General features: G+C 37.5%; 1 pseudogene; it reads right to left on the reverse strand.

Moving 5' to 3' along the window:
- Positions 1-1273: 1273 nt before the first annotated feature.
- On the reverse strand, positions 1274-16056 carry LOC124989167 (myosin regulatory light chain 12B-like; annotated as a pseudogene).
- Between the last annotated feature and the right edge of the window lie 2035 nt (positions 16057-18091).

Raw genomic sequence — 18091 nt, forward strand, 5'->3', positions numbered from 1 at the left:
GTAATAAGAGAAATGCAAATCAAAACTACACTAAGATTCCATCTCACCCCAATTAGAATGGCGATTATCAAGAACACAAGCAACAATAGGTGTTAGAGAGGATGTGGGGAAAAAGGCACACTCATACATTGCTGGTGGGGCTGCAAATTAGTGCAGCCACTCTGGAAAACAGTGTGGAGATTCCTCAGAAAGTTTGGAATGGAACCACCATTTGACCCAGCTATCCCTCTCCTTGGCCTATACCCAAAGGACTTAAAATCAGCGTACTACAGAGATACAGCCACATCAATGTTCATAGCTGCTCAATTCACAATAGCCAGACTGTGGAACCAACCTAGATGTCCTTCAATTGATGAATGGATAAAGAAACTGTGGTGTATATATATATATATATATATATATATATATATACAATGGAATATTACTCAGCTATAAAGAATAATAAAATTGTGGCATATGCAGGCAAATGGATGAAATTGGAGAATATCATGCTAAGTGAGAAAAGCCAATCTCAAAAAACCAAAGTACAAAGGATCTCGCTGATAAGCAGATGATGACACATAAGGGGAGGGGAGGGAGGCAAGAATTGAGGAAGGAGGGACTGTATAGAGGGAAAAGAGGGGTGGGAGGGGTGGGGGGAGGTAAAAATAACAGAATGAATCAAACACCATTACCCTACGTAGATGTATGATTACACAAATGGTTTGCCTTTACTTCATGTACAAACAGAAACAACATGTATCCCATTTGTTTACAATAAAAATAAATAAATAAAAATTGAAAAAGAAACTCTCTATGAGCGTGGTATGGTAAAAAGGTCTGATTCTAATGTCAATCAACATGATGCCTCAAAGCTCTTTTTCTTTTCAAATCAGCGTAATCTTTATTTCAAAATAGTGCTCTCATTATGTAAAAATTCAGCAAAACCAGAAATACAGACATATTTTCCTGGGCTTTCACGTTTGTTGATTTTTAGTCACACTCTGAAAACAACTTACAACCTAATCACCATTTCCAGGTAGATTATATAAGTGGCAAAAGGTCTGGAATAAAACTTTTTTTTAAAAGGGAAGGTGTGAAGTTGCAAGCAACAGGTTCTATGAAGGAGTGTCTGAGAAAGAGTAAACAATGTAATTAGAAGGTTTCAGCTAAACATCTTTTGATGATCTTTGTCTTTTTTTTTTTTTTTTTTTTTTTTTTTTTTTTTTTTTTTTGGTGCTGGGGATCGAACCCAGGGCCTTGTGCTTGCAAGGCAAGCACTCTACCGACTGAGCTATCTCCCCAGCCCCTGATCTTTGTCTTTTGATCCAGAAATATCTAAGGATGCACATGAATCCAGTGTAACTGAAATTCCCCTTTTCATCAAGAGACTTCGTCCACTTCCTCATCTGTATACCCATCTCCCATCACCATCAGCAGCTCTTGAATAATCCTTCTCAATGATACCTATTGCTTCTTCATCAAAGCAAGCAAAAGTATTTATGATGACATTTTCAGGGTCTGTGTCACTTAATTTTTCACTGAACATGGACCACAGAGCCTCATTCATCGTGGCATTAAGGTAGGCATTAGTAGGATGCTTCCCTAGAGGAAAGTATGTATGCCATCTTCTTTGCCCACAAAACCACTTCTACTCTCATCAATCATGTTGAAGTCCTCTTGGAACTCCTGAATCTGTGAATGGTCGAACATGGCAACCACATTTGATGCTGAGCCCTATGGGTCTCTTGGCAGTCTTGGTCTTTTTACTGTACATTTATATGGTTTTCTTGTTTGTAGCTGTAGCTGATCGGCATGCCCCTATTTTATTTGTCTATCTTTATGCGATGCTAAGGATGGAACCCAGTGCCTCACACATGCCAGACAAGCGCTGTGCCACTGAGTTACAGCCCCAGCAGCATGTGGTGATTTTATCTCTGACACCAGACACCTGAGCCTGGGTTGCCTTGCAGAGAAGACCAGAGACTGCGAGGGGCGCTTGAGTGTGGCGGGACAGTGGCAGCGCAGCACTTCCTGCCTGGAGAGACCAAAGGCACGACTGAAAGAGAACCGGAAGGCGCTCCCGGAAGCGAACCGGAAGGCACTCCGGATAGAGAACCGGAAGGCGTTCAGCACAGAGAACCCGAAGGCGCTCCGGGATGCGAACCGGAAGGTGCTCCGGGTGCGAACCAGAAGGCGCTCGGGGAAGCGAACCGGAAGGCGCTGGAGAAAGAGAGCCGGCAGGCAAACCGGAAGGCAGGGCACGTGGCACCGATCCGGGCATTTATGCTCCTCACTGTGCTAACAAATCAATATGGGCCCCGTGTCATTGTACATCTTCTAGCAAGCTCCTACTTTAGAGTAACAAGAAAGAGTTGCTTTCACTTAAAAGGTAGGAAGAACTAGGAAGGAACGTTAGCCCTTCAACAAGGATTAAAAGCAGTATTACCCAGAGCCGTAAGTTGTCTTGGACCTGCAAACCGAGGTCACCAGGCAGCCAGGAGAACTGAATTCCAAAGAAAAAGCTCCTTTGAGGAGAGGCAGCTCACCCGAATTGTTTCACCCTTGGCAGAGAGTAGAAGAGGTGGCTGCCCTAACCCAAACCCAGAAATAAAGTGTCAGTATATGTTAAACTAAAACTGAAAAAGGAAACAAATAAATGAACAATAACTGGAGACTTCGACACTCATCTTTCAGTAGTTGGTAACGTTGACAGTAAATCTCTCCGCATAGCTATAGAGCCCCAACTGTACTAGGCATAGTCAGAACCCCATAGAAAAAGGCTTGTTCAGAGCAGAGGTTTTGTCCCAAGGCCAAATGGGAATCATGCCATGAGACAATGTCTCCTTAAAATTTAATGATTTTGAAATAGCACACATTAGATCAATGCCAGGGTTCTCCCAAAGATGGAGCTGTTGCACCAGTAGTCAACCCAAACCAATAAGGAGGTTATGTTATGAGCAGAGATACAAGGGACATTTTCTCTGAGAGCAAAAAGAAAGAAAGAAAGAAAGGAAAAAAAAGTTATTAACTTACCTGCTGTTCTTCCCACAAAGTGACCCAGACCCAGGAGGACGTGAAAGTAGATATGGGAATCTGAGGTATGTAGCAAGGTAAGTCTGAGGGTGTTTGAAAATAACTAATGACTGAAAAGGACAGATTGGTCTGTGGAGGGGCCAAAAATAAAGTAGAGGTGGTAGAATGGCATTTATAAATGCCTGCTTGGCACAGGACATACAGCTCCTTGGCTCAGTGCCAAAAACTGAGACAGCAGTCATTTTGATCAGGCTTTGATCTGTTTGGTGGACTGAGATTTATCCTCTGTGACTCTCAATTCCCAAGAGAGAGAGACAGAGAGAGCTAATTTAAAGAAAAGAAGCAAAGGTTTAAAAAGCAGGAAGGCAGCATGTAGTTAGACTTATCAGAGTTGGTGTCTCAGTCTTCCTCCTGGATAACTAACCAAGACAAGATGTCAAGAACCTGGGTGGTTCCAAGTAGAGGTCTCCCTGTCTTAGGACCTCCTTGGAACCCCTTTAGTAACACCATGTGGTGTAAGTGCAACCTTTCCAATTCACACACACACATAGTAGCAGTTCAACCAGAAGTTCCCCAATGAAGATGGAAACAATTTGACCACAGAGACATTGCTGAAAATTCAGAAAGCCTTTTCTGGACCTGAAAGTAATTTTCATGCATTGCTAATCACAGACTGTCACTGATAACTAATGTGAGGAAAGTAAAAGTAAATGAAACAGCTTATATATACCCCAGATCTGCACTGCTAGAGGGGAAGATACATGAACAACATGAAAAAACAAGGGGAAAAAATGATCCAAACAAACCCAGATTCTATATTAATATAATCCAGTGACAGCATGTTAGAAGAAATGTCAGAAAAGGAGTTCAGAATATACATAATTAAAATGATTCATGAAGCAAAGGATGAGATCAGGGAGCAAATGCAGGAAATGAATGATCAGCCCAATAAGTGGTTGAAAGAGCAACTGCACAAAGCAAAAGTTCATTTCCACAAAGAGATAGATTCTCAAAAAAACAAATAAACAAATCCTTGAAATGAAGGAAACAATAAACCAAATAAAAAAACTCAATGGAAAGCATCACCAACAGACTAGATCACTTGGAAGACAAAACCCTGGACAATGAAGGCAAAATATTTAATCTTGAAAATAAAATTGACCAGAGAAGATGGTGGGAAATCATGAATGGATCCTCCAAGAACTATGTGATATCATGAAAACACTGAATTTAAGAATTATCAGAATTGAGGAAGGCACAGAGATACAAACCAAAGGAATGAACAGCCTATTCAATGAAATAATATCAGAAAATTTCCCAAGCCTGAAGAATGAAATGGAAAATTAAATGCAAGAGGCTTACAGAACACCAAATGCACAAAATCACAGCAGACCCACACCAAGGCACATTATAATGAAAATGCCTAACATGCAAAATAAAGATAGGATTTTGAAGGCCGAGAGAGAAAAGCATCAGATTACATATAGGGGGAAAGCAATACAGATATCAGTAGATTTCTCAGTCCAGACCCTAAGAGCTAGAAGGCCCTGGAACAGCATTTTTCAAGTTCTGAAAGAACATGGATGCCAACCAAGAATCTTATACCCAGCAAAACTTACCTTCAGATTTGAAGATGAAATAAAAATCCTTCCATGATAAACAAAAGCTAAAAGAATTTACAAATAGAAAGCCTGTGCTACAGAATATTTTTAGCAAAATATTCCATGAGGAGGAAATGAAAAACAATGTAGGTCAGCAAAGGGAGGAACTACCATAAAGGAGAAACCAATCGAAGGAGAAACCAAGTCAAGTTAAACACCAAAAATAAGCCCAAATGATTGGCAATACAAATCACATCTCAATAATAACCCTGAATGCTAATAACCCTGAATGCTAATGACATAAATTCATCAATCAAAAGACAAAGACTGGCAGATTGGATTAACAAGAAAGACCCAACAATATACTGCCTTCAAGAGACTCATGTCATAGACATGACTAAAGATGAAAGGATGGGAAAAAAACCTACTATGCATATGGACTCAGAAAAAAAGTGAGGGTTTGCTGGGTTCCAGCCCTAGCAGCAGTCAGGGGTCCTAGGTGGATGGGAGGTGTCGGTGCGGTGGAGAAACAGCACAGAGAGACACCAAGTGTTCTGAGGCTGAATCTGAATATTGTTCACAGAATCTTTTATGTTTTTTCTTTGGTATTGATTACATCATTTCATAGTTAATACAATGAAATGTTAAGTAAAAAATCCTCAGGAGTATAATTAATGATCCTATTCAAGAAACATGTTCTTCCTGTATGATAGCTTAAGTTAAAAAAAAAAAAGTTCCCAGCAAGGTAGAGGGAACCATGCTCTATTTAGTTTTAATTTCCCTGAAAGAATACATCATTAAGTTTCTATAGAAGTCACCCTTTCCAAGAACTCTAATGTTAGTTATTAACAGTGAAAAGTTTTTGTTATCATTAACAGAGAATAGAGGAATCAGCTTAGAATTAATATTTATTCTATTTCATGTACTCAATGGCAGACTAAAACTATTTTGATCTTTAAAGAACTAAACATAGGAAGAATACAAATTGTATGTGTGATTAACCTATTTATTTTTTATTAAGTGGGGAAGATATCCTTAAACTTAATCATAAACACCAAGAAAGCAATGAAGACCAAACACCATCAAAGTTCAGAGGAATATACTCTCACATACCTATATATAGCTTTTAGAGAATTTGTATATTAAAAGAAATCACAGGCTCCTTACAAATTTGAGCAAATCATAATTATTTATTTATGATTTCATCTAAGTATTAATGTTAAACTTTATCATATGTTATTTTGTGTCCCAGCACCATGAAATCTCCCCAGTATTCTCTATAATCTGAATCTAAGGATATATTGATTATTAGTATTAAAAGCAACTGCACATGGAGACATGCCACGCCTGAGGCCCCCAAGAGGGAGGATGATCTTTCAACAGAACCGTGTCAAGTGTTGTATCCTCTACTCCAACAGAACCATGTCAAGTGTTAGAGTGGTAGGAAATAGATGCGGCAGGAGTTTCCATCCTTATTTCAGATAAAGTGGATTTCAAGCCAAAGTTAGTCAGAGGGATAAAAAAAGGACATTTCATACTGCTTAAGGGAACCATAAATCAGGAAGATATGATTGTAAATATTTATGCCCCAAACAATGGTTCATCCATGTACATCAAACAAATCCTTCTCAATTCCAGGAATCAAACAGCCCACAACACAATAATTCTGGGTGACTTTAACACATTGCTGTCACCACTGCATAGATCTTCCAAATAAATACTAAACAAAGAAACCATAGAACTCAATAACACAATCAATAACAGATTTAACAAACATATATAGAATATCCATCCAACAACCGGCAAATACACTTTCATCTCAGCACCACATGGATCCTTCTCTAAAATAGACCATATGTTATGCCACAAAGCTACTCTTGGCAAATACAAGAAGATAGAGATACCACCTTGTATTCTATCAGATCATAATGGAATGAAATTACAAATCAGTGACAAAATAAAAAAACAGAGACTACTCCAATGCCTGGAGACTAAATAATATGCTATTGAATGAAATGTGGATGATGGAAAACATCAGGGAGGAGATAAAAAATTTTAGAGATAAATGAGAATGATGATACAACATATCAAAATCTCTGGGGCACTATGAAAGCAGTACTGAGAGGAAAATTCATTGCATGGAGCACATTCAAGAAAAGAATAAAACTTTGACAACTAAATGACCTAACATTACATCTCAAAGTCCTAGAAAAAGAAGAACAGAACAACACCAAAAGTAGTAGATGACAGAAAATAATTAAAATCAGAACTGAAATCAATGAAACTGAAACAAAAGAAACAATTCAAAAAATTGACAAAACAAAAAGTAGGTTCTTTGAGAAATACACAAAATAGACAAACCCTTAGCCTCTCTAACAAAGAGGAGAGAGAAAACTCAAATTACTAAAATTCATGATGAAAAAGGAAATATCACCACTGAAATACATAATACAATGAGAAACTACTTTGAAAATCTATACTCCAACAAGGTAGAAAATATTGAAGACATCGACAAATTTCTAGAGACATATGATCCTCCCAAACTGAACCAGGAGGACATACACAATTTAAACAGATCAATTTCAAGCAATGAATTAGAAGAAGCCATCAAAAGCCTACCAACAAAGAAAAGTTCGGGACCAGATGGATTCTCAGCCGAGTTCTACATTCCAATACTCCTCAAAGTATCCCAGGAAATAGAAAAGGAGGAAACACTTTCAAATGCATTCTATGAAGCTAGTATCATCCTGATACCCAAACCAGACAATAACCCATTAAGGAAAGACAATTTTAGACTGAAATCTCTGATGAATATAGATGCAAAAATCCTTAACAAAATTCTAGCAAATCGCATAAAAAACATATTAGGGAGATAGTGCACCATGATCAAGTGGGGTTCATCCCAGGGATGCAAGGTTGGTTCAACATCTGGAAATCAATAAATGTAATTCATCACATCAATAGACTTAAGGTTAAGTATCATATGATAATTTCAATTGATGCAGAGAAAGTGTTTGACAAAATACAACACCTCTTCATGATCAAAACACTAGAGAAAATAGGGATAGTAGTAACCTACCTCAATATTGTAAAGGCTATCTGTGCTAAGCCCACAGCCAACATCATTCTTAATAGAGAAAAACTGAACACATTCCTCTAAAAACTGGAACAAGACAGGGATTCCTTCTTTCACCACTTCTATTCAACATTATCCTTGAAATACTAGCCAGAGCAATTAGACAGACCAAAGAAATTAAAGGAATATGAATAGGAAAAGAAGAACTCAAGCTGTCACTATTTTCTGATGACATGATTCTATATTTAAAGGATCCAAAAAACTACACTATAAAACTTCTAGACCTCATAAATGAATTCAACAAAATAGCAGGATATAAAATCAACACACATAAATCTAAAGCATTTTTATTCATAAGCAATGAAACATCTGAAAGGGAAATGAGGAAAACAACTCCATTCACAATAGCCTCAAAAAATAATACTTGGGAATTAATCTAACCAAAGAGGTGAAAGATCTCTACAATGAAGACTACAAAACATTAAAGAAAGAAATTGAAGAAGACCTTAGAAGATGGAAAGATGTCCCATGTTCTTGGATAGGTAGAATTAATATTATCAAAATGGTCATACTTCCAAAGGTGCTATACAGATTAATGCAATTTAAATTAAAATTCCAATGACAGTTCTCCTAGAAATAGAGAAAGCCATCATGAAATTCATCTGGAAGAACCAAAGACCCAGAATAGCCAAAACAATCCTGGACAGGAAGAGTGAAGCAGACCTCAAACACTCTTATAGAGCAATAGTAACAAAACTGGCAGGGTATTGGCACCAAAATAGACAGGTAGACCAATGGTACAGGATAGAAGACACAGAGACATACCCACATAAATACTAGACAAAGGGGCAAAAATATACAATGGTGAAAAGATAGCCTGTTCAACAAATGGTGCTGGCAAAACTGGAAGTCCATATGCAGTAAAATGAAATTAAACCCCTATCACTCAGCCTGCACAAAATTCAACTCTAAATGGTCAAGATTCTAGGAATTAGACCTGAGACCCTTCACCAAACAGAAGAAAAAGTAGGCCCGAATCTCCGTCATGTTGGCTTAGGACCAGACTTCCTTAACAAGACTCCCATAGTGCAAGAAATAAAATCAAGAATCAATAAATGGGATGGATTCAAACTAAAAGCTTTTTCTCAGCAAAGGAAACAATCGATAATGTGAAAAGAGATCCTACAGAGTGGGAGAAAATCTTTTCCACACACACCTCAGACAGAGTCCTAATCTCCAAAATTTATAAAGAACTTAAAAAACTTTACACCAAAACTACAAAGAACCCAATCAATAAATGGGCTAAAGTACTGGGCAGACACTTCACAGAAGAAGAAATACAGGTCATCAACAAATATATGAAAAAGTGTTCAACATCTCTAGTAATTAGAGAAATGCAAATTAAAACCACCCTAAGATTTCATCTCACTCCAATTGGAAATGGCTATTATCAAGAACACAAGCAATAAGTATTGGTGTGGATATAGGGGAAAAGGCACACTTTTACATTGCTGGTGGAGTTGCAAATTGCCGCCACTCTGGAAAGCAGTATGGAGATTCCTCAGAAAACTTGGAATGGACCCACCATTTAACCCAGCTATCCCACTCCTTGGTTTATACCCAAAAGACTTAAAATCAGCATACTACAGTGATGCAGTGAGATCAATACTCATAGCAGCTCAATTTATAATAGCTAGATTGTAGAACCAACAGAGATGCCCTTCAATTGATGAATGGGTAAAGAAATTGATGAATGTGGTATATATACACAATAGAATATTACTCAGTCATAAAGAAAAACAAAATCATCACATTTTCTGGTAAATGGATAAAGTTGGAGAATATCATGCTAAGTGAAATAGGCCAAGCCCAAAAAACCAAAAGCTGAATGTTTTCTCTGATAAGTGGATGATGATATATATATAAATAAGGGGAGTGGCAGCAGGGAGGAAGAGAAGAATGAAGGAACTTTGGATGGTGTAGAGGAAAATGGGGTGGGAGGGGATGGGCAATGGAATGATAGTAGAATGAAACAGACAGGATTACCCTATGTATATATATGATTACATGAATGGTATGAATCTACATTGTGTACAACCATAGAAATGAAAAGCTGCACCCCATTTGTGTGCAATGAATCAAAATGCAGTCTGTGAAAATTAAAAAAAATTTTTTTAATTGTAAACAAATGGGATACATGTTGTTTCTCTGTTTGTACATGGCATAAAGGCATACCATTTGTGTAATCATAAATTTACATAGGGTAATGTTGCTTGATTCATTCTGTTATTTTTTCCCTTCCCCCCACCCCTCCCACCCCTCTTTTCCCTCTATACAGTCCTTCCTTCCTCCATTCTTGCCCCCTCCCTAACCCTAACTCTAACCCTAACACTAACCCCTTCCACCCCCCATTATGTGTCATCATCCACTTATCAGCGATATCATTCGTCCTTTGGTTTTTTGAGATTGGCTTATCTCACTTAGCATGATATTCTCCAATTTCATCCATTTGCCTGCAAATGCCATAATTTTATCATTCTTTATGGCTGAGTAATATTCCATTATATATACATGCCACATTTTCTTTATCCATTCATCAACTGAAGGACATCTAGGTTGGTTCCACAATCTGGCTATTGTGAATTGAGCACCTGTGAACATTGATGTGGCTGTATCTCTGTAGTATGCTGATTTTAAGTTCTTTGGGTATAGGCCAAGGAGTGGGATAGCTGGGTCAAATGGTGGTTCCATTCCAAGTTTTCTAAGGAATCTCTACACTGCTTTCCAGAGTGGCTGCACTAATTTCCAGCCCCACCAGCAATGTATGAGTGTACCTTTCTCCCCACATCCTCGCCAACACCTGTTGTTGCTTGTATTCTTGATAATCGCCATTCTAAATGGGGTGAGATGGAATCTTAGGGTGGTTTTGATTTGCATTTCTCTTATTATTAGAGATGTTGAACATTTTTCCATATGTTTGTTGATTGCTTGTAGATCTTCTTCTGTGAAGTGTCTATTCATTTCCTTAACCCATTTGTCGATTGGATTATTTGCATTCTTGGTGTAGAGTTTTTTGAGTTCTTTATAGATTCTGGAGATTAGTGCTCTATCTGAAGTATGATTGGCAAAGATTTTCTCCCACTCTGGAGGCTCTTTCTTCGTATTGTTGATAGTTTCCTTTGCTGAGAGAAAACTTTTTAGTTTGAATCTATCCCAGTTATTGATTCTTGCTTTTATTTCTTGTGCTATGGGAGTCCTGTTGAGGAAATCTGGTTCTAAGCTGACATGTTGAAGATCTGGATCTACTTTTTCTTCTATAATCTGCAGGGTCTGTGGTCTGATTCCAAGGTCCTTAATCCATTTTGAGTTTAGTTTCGTGCATGGTGAGAGATATGGGTTTAGTTTCATTCTGTTGCATATGAATTTCCAATTCTCCCAACACCATTTGTTGAAGAGGCTATCTTTTCTCCATTGCATATTTTTGGCCCCTTTGTCTAGTATGAGAAAATTGTATTTATTTGGGTTTGTGTCCGTGTCCTCTATTCTGTACCATTGATCTACCTATCTATTTTGGTACCAATACCATGCCGTTTTTGTTACTACTGCTTTGTAGTAGAGTTGAAGATCTGGTATTGCGATACCCCCTGCTTCACTCTTTCTGCTAAGGATTGCTTTAGCTATTCTGGGTTTCTTATTCTTCCAGATGAATTTGATGATTGCTTGCTCTATTTCTGTAAGGACGTCATTGGGATTTTAATTGGAATTGCATTGAATCTGTATAACACTTTTGGTAGTATGGTCATTTTGACAATATTAATTCTTCCTATCCAAAAACATGGGAGATCTTTCCATCTTCTAAGGTTTTCTTTAATTTCTTTCTTTAGTATTCTGTAGTTCTCATTGTAGAGGTCTTTCACCTCTTTTGTGAGATTGATTCCCAAGTATTTTATTTTTTTCGATGCTATTGTGAATGGGGTAGTTTTCCTAATTTTTCTTTCTGAAGATTCATCACTTATGTATAAAAATGCATTAGATTTATGTGCATTGATCTTATATCCCACTACTTTACTGAATTCACTTATGAGTTCTAAAAGTTTTCTGGTGGAATTTCCTGGTTCCTCTAAGTATATAATCATATCATCAGCAAATAGGGATAGTTTGAGTTCTTTTCCTATTCAAATCCCTTTAATTTCTTTGGTCTGTCTAATTGCTCTGGCTAGAGTTTCAAGGACGATATTGAAAAGAAGTGGTGAAAGAGGGCATCCCTGCCTTGTTCCAGTTTTTAGGGGGAATGCTTTCAGTTTTTCACCATTTAGAATGATATTAGCCATGGGTTCAGCATAGATGGCCTTTACAAAGTTAAGGAATGTTCCCACTATCCCTATTTTTTTCTAGTGTTTTGAGCATGAAGGGGTGCTATATTTTATCAAATGCTTTTTCTGCATCTATTGAAATAATCATGTGATTCTTGACTTTAAGTCTGTTGATATGGTGAATTACATTTATTGATTTCCTGATGTTGAACCAACCTTGCATCCCTGGGATGAAACCCACTTCATCATGGTGCACTATCTTTTTAATATGTTTTTGTATGTGATTTGCTAAAATTTTGTTTAGAATTTTGTGTCAATGTTCATTAAGGATATTGGTCTGAAATTTTCTTTCCTCGATGTGTCTCTGTCTGGTTTAGGTATCAGGGTATTGGTTTTGTAGAATGAGTTTGGGAGTATTCCCTCCTCTTCTATTTTATGGAATACTTTGAGAAGTATTGGAATGAGCTCTTCTTTAAAGGTTTTGTAGAACTCAGCTGAGAACCCATCTGGTCCTGGACTTTTCTTTGTTGGTAGGCTTTTGATGACTTCTTCTATTTCATTACTTGAAATTGGTTTATTTAAATTGTGTATGTCCTCCTCGTTCAGTTTAGGCAATTCATATGTCTCTAGAAACCTGTTGATGTCTTCAAAATTTTCTATTTTGTTGGAGTATAGATTTTCAAAATAGCTTCTAATTATGTTTTGTATTTCAGTCGTGTCTGTTGTGATATTTTCTTGTTCATTCCGAATTTTAGTGATTTGGGTTTTCTCTCATCTTCTCTTTGTTAGTGTGGCTAACGGTTTATCAATTTTGTTTATTTTTTCAAAGAACCAACTATTTATTTTGTCATTTTTTTGTATTGTTTCTTTTGTTTCAATTTCGTTGATTTCAGCTCTGAGTTTAACTATTTCCTGTCTTCTACTACTTTTGGTGTTGGTCTGTTCTCCTTTTTCTAGGACTTTGAGCTGTAGTGTTAGGTCTTTTATTTGTTGAGTTTTACTTCTTTTATTGAATGCGCTCCATGAAATAAATTTTCCTCTAAGTACTGCTTTCATAGTGTCCCAGAGATTTTGATATGATGTTTCTTTGTTCTCATTTACCTCTAAGAATTTTTTAACTTCCTTCCTAATATCTTCTGTTATCCATTCATCATATAATAGCATATTGTTTAATCTCCAGATGTTGGAGTAGTTTCTGTTTTTTACTCTTTCATTTATTTCTAACTTCAATCCATTATGATCTGATAGAATACAAGGTAGTGTCTCTATCTTCTTGTATTTGCTAACATTAGCTTTGTGGCATAATATATGGTCTATTTTGGAGAAGGATCCATGTGCTGCTGAGAAGAAAGTGTATTTGCTCTTGGTTGGATGGTATATTCTATAAATGTCTGTTAAGTCTAAATTATTGATTGTGTTATTGAGATCTATGGTTTCTTTGTTAAATTTTTGAAAGATCTGTCCAGTGGTGAGAGAGGTGTGTTAAAATCACCTAGTATTAAATTTTTTAAATAAAACTAAAAAAAGAAAAAAAGAAAAAAAGAAAATCTGCAAAGGATAAAAAAAAATCCATAGGTGAAATTTAATCCTCAGTTTGACAGATTTTGGAGATGGGGACTTTGGAAGATGATTAGATCATGAAAGGGAAGCGCTCATGAATGGGGTTAGTGTCCTTATAAAAAAGACCCTAAAGATCTCTCTCATGCTTTCTACCATGTAAAGATACAATGAGGGGCTGAGGCTGAAGCTCAGTGGTAGAGTACTTGCCTAGCATGTGTGAGACATGCTCAGTGGTAGAGTACTTGCCTACCACTAGCATGTTCAATCCTCAGCACCACATAAAAATAATGAATAAATAAGTAAATAAATAAATAAATAAAGGTATTGTGTCCATCTACAACTAAAAAAAAAAAAAAAAAAAAACAAAAGATACAATGAGAAGACCTCTGTCTATGAACCCAGAAATGGGCCCTCCCCAAAGAATCTGCTGGCAGCTTGATCTTGTATTTTCCAGCATCCAAAACTTCAAGAAATAAATTTCTGTTGTTTATAAAACCCATTCATTAGCATTCTATTTTTACTGTTCAAACTAAGATATGTGCATCTCATTTCGACATTCAGGAAATGGACTTAGAATGCACAAACCTCGGTTTTCTCAACCCTTACCTATGATGGTCTCATAGCAAAGAAACATATTTCCCACCTTTCCAGACACCATTCTGACATTCTTATCCTCACATTTTTATCCATTGCTAATGTTTTGATGTTTCAGTTTTCAAAACAAAACTGAAAGGAGAATTTGAATTTGAAGATTCTAATTTGAAACTTGGAAGATTCATGATTTATTTCCTTTATCACATATCATAATCCACCCAAATGTCTCTCAAAATGCACAATGCAATAAAATTTGTTTTTTTAGCTTTATTAATACACAATCAAATACAAGAATAAAATTAATTATACCTATGTCAAGTGAACAATTTGATGAGCAATTTGATACATTTATTTACAAGTGAAATTTGATGAACAATTTGATATATTTATTTATGAGTGATATTATACCATAACCAAATAATGAACACAGATCTATCACCTGTGTTGGTTTCCTTGTACCCTCTGTAATCCTTCCCTCCCTACTCAACTCCACATCACATGTTTCATAAGCTTCTTCACTCCGACTGTTAGGAACATGCACTATTCCCAGGCCTGTGCAAACTCTGTTTTTCTGCCCACTTACTCCCAGTGGTTCTTTCTTTATCATTGATAGTTTCCTTTCATGCATGTACTCAATCAATACTCCCATGAATACCCAAGAAAATCCTCTGCAGATCTGCAGAACTCCAACACTCTCGTTTTTTTTTGTTTGTTTGTTTCACGTTTGTTTATTTGTTTATGCTGGGGATTGAACCCAGGGGCACTTAATCTCTGAGCCACACCCCCAGTCCTTTTTATTTTTTGAGACAAGGCCTCACTGAGTTGCTTAGGGCCTTTCTAAATTGCTGATACTGACCTCAAACTTGCCATCCTCCTGCCTCAGCCTCCAAAGCTGCTGGAATTACAGCATGTGCCTCCACGCCCAGTGCAGAACCCTTTTTCTGTGTAGCCTTCTCTTCTCTGGTATTCTGCCCTATACATCTAGCCACCATGGCCTCCCTGGAGTCTCAGTTCTAGATTTTGTTTTCTCAGCTCAGACTGCCAGGCTGCTTTGGGTTCCCCTACTTGCTCTGCAACTTTCAAACCCTCTCCCTGTAATAACAATTAGGAGGTTCACCTCTTTTGTCTCCCTTCTCCCAGTTCCTGCATGGTTTGTTGTCCAATGTCTGAAAACCATTGTTTCATACATTGTTTCCCTGGTTTTTATTTCAGTTTGCAGGGAACATCCTGCCTTTGTTATTTCATTACAGGTGAAGGCAAAGTCAAAGCTTATGTTTTAAAAAATAAAAATGACTGACCACAATCTCATGGTAAAAAAAAATTCAACTTAATGTGAAATCTTATAAGGTAAAAAATGAGCAATGACCTCCAGGCCCCTATCTCACATCCTAGAAATAAGCACTGCTAAGGATAAGCAAACGTTAAATTCTTTCCACTTTTCACAGAAAAAAGAATGACTCTTGTGCAGTTACAGAGGTGGGGCAATCTTTGGTGGTGCTGGAAGAGTTTGGAAATAAATGCCCCTGGGAAATGCTGTCCCTCCCCATGGAACATGTCATTTACATCTCATCCTGTATTGACCTCTCTTTCACTGTCCCAAAGAAAGGAATGAGGATCATGTGTCCAGCTCAAAATTTTTGTGAAAGCCACATGAAATCATTCATATGAAAATGATTGGCAAACTTTGAAACTATACACAATCATTAGTTAATAGTACATCATTACCATTTGTTTACATTTCACATTAATAATTATGAGAATAACAAGCCATTAGAAGGTTTGATGATACCCTCAGGGCCATTTTTATCACAAGTGAAAGTTTCTCTTCATAAAAATCCTGCCAAAACTCTCCAAGGCCTATGGCAATAAAAGAATCTTCATATTGTTTCAAGGTCATCTTAAAGTGGTCATAGTTGTGTGGAATAAATATCTATAAGTGGAAGAATCTCTAGCCCAAAGTATAAAATACTGAACCCACATGCAGAAACATCCCATAAAAAAAAAGCATTATCCAAGAGAAGAGTGTTGGGAAGAAAGGAAGGTTTCATTCCATCATCAAAGAAAGGAGAAAATGTAGCTTGGCTCACAAGTCTGCTTTTTAAGTCCAATGGGTAGAAGAATTACAGATAGAGGGTAGGAATAATAAGGAAGAGGACCAGGCTTATAAAAAGGATGAATTTTCATGTCTTTCCTGGGAATAAGTGCAGATCCTCCAGGAACTCTGGTGCTACCTCTTTTCGTCATCTGGTGTTTCTGGCTTTGGTGGCTGGTAATTGTCTTTAGTCTTAAGAGACTAGACAAGTCTAGGTCAAGTTGATACCACCGTTTACCGGTGACGAGTTCTGCTCCCTCTAATGTTGAAGTTTGAACACTAGAGAAGCACGCCAAGGCAAGCATATTAAGCAGGTTTTATTTAAAAGTAGTAATAATACAGGCTTCTCCCAGGAAGGAGAAGGGGGCCATGGCTGATGTTCTAAAGTCCCCCAGAAGTGAGCATACCCTACATTTTTTACAGGTTAAGGTCTCTTTTGTTCTCCAGTTCTCTCCCCCCTTATCTCTCCTTCCTGCCTATATGACTAGGCCTGGTTTTGCAGGTGAGATGTAAAAAGTGAGAAGCAGATGGGACAGGGGGAGGGTCAAAGTGATTCAGCCAGGTAAGGGCCCAGGGGACATTAATTAGCAGCTCCTTGCTTGCAGTCCTTGATAAAGGCAGATAAATTTGGTAATCAATAGGCTCCAGAGATCTTTGATATTCCATTATTCCAGGGGCAGTATCCAACTTCCAGAGGCAGATGGCTTTCATGGCCTCCTTTTCCTCAATTTGACCCCATCCCCTATTTCTACACTAACTGCTTGTCCCCAATTCTGGCTTCAAAGTTAATCCTATATTACAGTTTGAACAAAACATTTCTCAAATGATCAACATATCTACAGGCAAATACTTTAGATTCCAACCCGAACGTTAAGGCAACAAAGGAGACAGACACAAGATAGAGATACCAAACATTTTCAGACTGTTCCAGTCACCATCAGACTCTGTGGGGCCAAGAGAAGAATCAGTGTTTTCAGCAAAAGGGCTCTTCAGATCCCTGAAGAGTAACCTAGGTGAGTAACCATTACCATCAGAGCCCACCTCAGAGGTGATATCTACAGCAAAGCTAGTGGGACACTGATACATGCTACCCAGCTGTGTGGCCTCCAAAATTAGTGATTTTTAAGTGAAACTACAGGGTTTAAGTTTTTCCCCAGTAACAGTATATTTCTTTCGGTCTCAAAATCAGACACAGCTCTCTTAAAACTTTGCAATATCTTGGAATGGCAAGAAACATCAGGCTATTTTCACCCTCTTTCTTTCTTTCTCTTTCTATTTTTACCTTCTAATTTTACCTCCTACTCTGTTCTGGGTCTGTAAGCAATGTGTTCCTAAGTCAGTTCTGGAAATAAAAAATATAGTAGAAAAATATATATAGCAGAAACTGCTTTTTTCCTACCCAATAATCATTCATTTCTTCTTTAAAAATACATTTTAAGACTGTTCAACTCACAATGTCCATCTTCTAGGCAAATATTTTGTGTGAGTTTGTGTGTGTGTGTGTGTGTGTGTGTGAGTGGTACTGGAGATTGAACTAAGGGCTTTGCACATGCAAGGCAAGTACTCTACCAACTGAGCTATAACCCCAGCAGAAAAAAATTTTAACACAAGCTAAAAAGCAAGATATATGTCCTATAATCAGGAGGGGAAAAAGTGAATTGACAGAAACCTACTCAAAAATAAACAAGATGTAAAAGTTGCTCACAGATGGCTAGAACTCTAACGTGTATGACCCAGGGTTGTGCACTTTTTTATGCCTTATGTCATGTAAAGCACCACACCCCTGGATTTTACACGATCTAACAGCTGGAGGCTCCCCTAACCAGGCTGTAGGGATTGC

Source organism: Sciurus carolinensis, chromosome 7 (assembly GCF_902686445.1).
Source record: "Sciurus carolinensis chromosome 7, mSciCar1.2, whole genome shotgun sequence".
NCBI classification, from domain to species: domain Eukaryota; kingdom Metazoa; phylum Chordata; class Mammalia; order Rodentia; family Sciuridae; genus Sciurus; species Sciurus carolinensis.